A 5,244-nucleotide genomic window follows, 5' to 3' on the forward strand; every position below is an offset into this window, starting at 1 on the left:
ACGCTTTAGAGGCCGGCTCTAGCACATGGCGTTGGGTGTGGTGGTCTTGCTTGTACAGATATCTTTTCGTTACAGGGAATAATGAATAAGACCAAGAAATTGAGCGTGCTTACAACAACAACAAAATGAAGGAGCTAGTATACAAAATCGGAGGAAGCAAATTAATACTTTCGGAAGCGGACAGTTCTAGAATGGGAGGAAAGTTTGAGAATTTTGTCGCCTGCGAAGCACAGGTGGAATCGTGTTCGCGTATTGCCCTACCCTACCTAAGACCACTTTCCTTAAGAGCATAGCTCTAGTGGCCCCTACGTCCGGAGAAACATCAGCCGAGTCAGTATTTAAGTTTTAAGAAATTCATATTTTCAATATTAATAGTTACTTAATAATTAATAACAATATTTATATCTAAAAAATAAGTACATACTAAAGGAATCAAGTAAATATGGAAATACAAACTAGAGTAACTCAAAAGAATCTAAAGCAAGGTTTTTCTTAGTTGCGAGATCAGAAAAAGAAGGTTTAAGTCGATATTCGAGACCGTTACAATTAAAGAGTTAAAGTTACTAGCGGCTAAATATATTTAAGGGAAGGAACAAAGCATTCATTTAAATCTTCCATAATTTTTAGAGTTCTCTCTATAATCTTGTTCCATGAATTATTATTTTTTTTGGGTTTTATCGTTATAAAGAATCCTTAACGAGAAGAAAAATTAATTTTGTTTGAGAGTGAGCCGCGAGTAAATTCGGTTAGATTTTCTCCTTTCTTTTCTTTCTTTATATTTCAAACGGCTGCTCTCGCCACTCCATTAGCATTAATTGTTTATTAGCAGTGTGTATGAAATATATGATACTTGGCACGCCATAAAAATGATGACCTCCAGTTAAATTTTATCGGTGTACTACCGAATATTTCCAATAAGAAACTAAAGTTTTATTAATGAAACTCACTCAACTTTTCACTCCTCGGCGAAAGATGAATCTCCCGGCGCAGATGAGCTGAAACGAAATAGTGGCATTTTCCGCAAACACTTCGAGAAGGTATAATTTTGGATCACACGACTGCGAACAAACTCTCATGAATTCCTACTCGAAAATTCAAAGGAGCACTCACAGAAAATGAACTCTTCTAAAGAAATGACTAGCTTAGGTTAGCTTACCTACTATATAAAAATTTTAAGTACGAACGGGAATTCAATTCAAATGCAAGAAAAATTACAAAACGGCATGACTGAGTCTCCTACTCGAGTACATATTCTTATAGCTTATTGTTAAACTTAAATTACATACAAAAATTTAACTTCTTTCTCTCTCTACGTTCAAGATGGCGGTTCGGGAATTAATACATCCAAGTACAGGTTAGCTCAGATATTTAGCGTCTTCCCGCATAAATTCAGAATTTAGATCAACTTAAACTCAATATAGTTTTTAATTTTCTTTATGTCCATTTGGACTACCAATCGCGCTATAAATGTAACTTCCATTTGGGCACTGTGTATTCCGGACTAAATCCCGCTCAATTTTTCGCCTCTTTTAACCTCACTTTCGGAGTTGTTGCCTTTTGGCTATTTATTTAAACAATCCTCCTAGGGTCCCGGTTTAGAGCGGTTGAGGTCCTGCTACTGCGGCTGGTCCTTCGCTCCTCCTCGCTGGGAAGGCGCTCCACTTCACGGCCTGGCGTAGTTATCGTCTCTCCTTCTGCCCGCCGGTGGTGGCCCCGTAGAACTGTGGGACCAGGGCAGTGATGCGGATACGTAAAAGATGCCAAACGAAGATCCTCCTGCCTTCCATTTCAGCTGTGATTGTATTTCCCGCATCAAACCACAGTTCACCGTTTTCTGAAGTTTACTAACCTGTGATTGACCCAGTCGAAACTGGGGTCTGACGACAAGGCGGCGGTGAGATGGCTGCGCCAAACGACGATCTTTTCGGCCTCATATTGCCGGGAAACACACGCCGGACTTATCTCGCGCACCACTATTGTCGAAGAACCGCAGTACTACAATATTTCCCGTGACAAGAAAACACGTATGCCCGCAAGTTACAACTTTTCAAACGCACTTTCGGGGGCTGAGGAGTTACCACATCAGCAGTACCTACATCTACTCCCCCGCCCCCAAAACCTCCACGCCAAAACTGTTAGATCGTTGTTCTCTCTTACCACATCAGCAGTCTACGTCTTCTCCGCCGTCTCCCTAAAACCCTCACACCAGAGCTGCTAGTTCGTCGCACACTTATGTTGCAACTTTGTCGGCGGAAACAGCTCAGCAAATCGGAGACATTCCCCAAATCTGATGGGTCAGCAGATTCGCAATCACCAAGCATAGTATACATATATTATCATGTTCTTATATTAGATTGCAGTCTTAAGCTAACTTCTGAACAGAAAGCATTCTAGATATTGCCCTGTATAATTAAATTACTTAAATAATTAAACTACCCAACTGAGTATTTTTGGGAGACCTGGAAATTGTCTTACCTGCAGCTAACTGGTAAAAGGATTAACCGAAGTCGTCTGATTGCTAACCTGGTGTATCACTAGTATCATATTGTAACTCTCGCCTTAGCGCAAGAGCTGGAGTCCAACCACTAACGATACACTTTTGCAACTTCGTTTGCAAGAAGCCAGTGACCGAACACAATATCCAACAATATCCAATATCCAACGACAATATCCACGAGCGACAATAGGCCCCTCCACAAGCTAACTCACAGGGAAGTGCCGGGAAGAAGCCGCACTTTGCTAGCCAGCACCAGACACAGGTGCACTCTGCCCCAAGAAGCGACAGAGTAGCGCAACGAAACACGCCGGATCACATTGACGTTCGGAAATTCCCAGCCACAAAGTCTTGGTACTCATTCTGCAATTCCATGATAATTATTCTGTAACGATATATTACGATATCAGTGACATGTGCGGATGTTGCGGCTAGGAGACAGAGCAGAAGCGTTGGTAACAACCTGTTATTTGTGTGTTTTGATTAATACGTATTCGGAAAGGAGTTGCCTACCGCTAATTATAGTAAATAAAGGATGTAAAAGCAATTATACTAAGAAATGTAATAAAAATTTGCCAAGTGGCTATGAACAATAAAAGGTAATAAAACTTATGCCAAGTGGCTACAAATAATGAAAAATATAAAAAGTTCCGAGTAAACCGCAAGCAGGGGTGGTTTGAGACCCTCTATGGTCCTAGACGGAATCGGCTGTTCCATAAAGAATTTCGAAAAATTGTCTATGCAGGTAAGGAAGTATTTCTTATCCGTCGAGAAAATCTCGATGTGCAATATTTCCCCTACATAGGTTGGGACTGGTGTCTCGCTGTGCTCCTGTTTTCTCGGATGTGACAGACATTTCGTCTGTGGAGCAAGTTTGTAAAATATCGGCTATCTCGCTTATTTTGTCATCTTTTGGAAGTAGTACTCGGAGAGTACCTGCTTCACGTTTTCTTAGGCCGACCTGTGAGCTCTGTTGTGCTCAGCGGTGAGGATTTCTTTTCTTTCCTCGACCGCGAAAATGTCGGTGACCCTATTCTTACAGTGCCAAAACTTTGTGGCTGGGAATTTCCGAACGTCAATGGGATCCGGCGTGTTTCGTCGAGCCACTCTGTCGCTTCTTGGGGCAGAGTGCACCTGTGTCCGGTGCTGGCTAGCAAAGTGCGGCTTCTTCCCGACACTTCCCTGTGAGTTAGCTTGTGGAGGGGCCTGTTGGCGCTCCTGCACTTTTGGATATTGTCTTCGGTCACTGACTTCTTGCAAACGAAGTTGCTTGCACAGGACGTGTCGTACGACATAGTGGCTTTGGTAAGCAAGGTGTGCTTTAGCTCTTTGCGAGGTCGGATGCAATTTTTTGACGCGCCGGTGTCTAAAAGGAAATTCTTTGTTACCCATGCTACTCTTCGTCGAAAAAAATTGACGTAGTCAGAATCAAACTCGGCTATGGCATCGTCGTCTATTTTCGATTCCGCTTAGAAGGAGGCGGCGGCATATGCTCCTATCTTTTCTTCCGCATCCTGCGTAATGAAGTTAATTTTTTGCTGATTCCTCACGGCGCCTGTGCGCTCAGAGGTGGCTGGTCTTATATTCTGGTAGCCATTTGCCTGGGTCGGCTGCAGCAATTTAGAAAATAAGGGATCGTCCTCCATAGGCTCTGGTGTGCCATTGTTTTGGTAATTTTTGACATTTTGCGGGTCGGCCTTATGCTGCCTATTGAAATACGGATGTTTGGTATTATAAGGTGGTGGGTCATGGGGGTCGTACTTGTCAAGTTGACGACCCTGCGCTTTTGCAGTAGGTTTGTGATCTTTGTCTTCCTGACATTTTACAAAACTGGCTGCAAAAACGTACCTCTCATGGTTAGATTCCACTTCGTGCGCTAAAGCCTGACATGTCTAAAGACGGCATGTCTTTCGGCTTTGCCGCGAATAGCACTTCAGTGAGGTTGCGTTTAAGTCCCGAGATGAAAATACGCAATGCGTCCTCTCGGAATTTTTCACACAATATTTTTGCCGTCGATGGATCGTGAGACATATGAGCTTTATTTGTGAGTAAGGTGAGTTTTTTCTCGACCTCATCAGGGTCATGTTTTTTCCCTGTCTAAAGTGCTCATGTCTGGCTTAATCACGTGCATTAGACGCTTGTTACTGTAAGTGAAATCGAGCCGATAGCATCGAAATTCAGTACAGTGCCAAACGAGGATAAAACGTTATCGGCCCCGCCCCTAATGGCGAGAGGTGCCGTTGAAAATTTTAAATATGCGATATGCAGCTATCGCCGCTTGTCGCAACGAAACATATGATTCCTGTGACCCCGAGAATTCAGGCAAATATTTACCGGCTTCTAAAGTCACGCTACATGGAGAATTATTAGTTATATCTATAGGTTCGTGGTTGGCTCAGCCACGGCTGGGGTGGGCACGACATGTGCTGCTGCCGACTCGCTGGCCAGCTCCTGACTTTTCTGACGCATTTCATTTTGTGCGAGTTCGTTTTTGGCGGCCTCCTCCGCTAAAGTATTGGCCACAATTGCCTGTATTACGGTTTTGAGCTGTTCTGGATCTATCGCCATTGCAGGGGGATTCGTGGTTACCGTCTTAGAGGGGAGCTTGATGTTCGCTATCGGAGTATGTGGAGTGTGGTTTATTATTCCTACACTCTGAGAATCCGGGCTGCATGAGCAGTCCAACTCGCTTAGGTATGCAAAAGCTGCCTGTGTGGGTGGCAGTTGACCAAAGACAAACAAACAATAAA

The sequence above is a fragment of the Drosophila sechellia genome, unplaced genomic scaffold, assembly GCF_004382195.2.
Source record: "Drosophila sechellia strain sech25 unplaced genomic scaffold, ASM438219v1 2R_2, whole genome shotgun sequence".
Taxonomy (NCBI): Eukaryota; Metazoa; Arthropoda; class Insecta; order Diptera; family Drosophilidae; genus Drosophila; species Drosophila sechellia.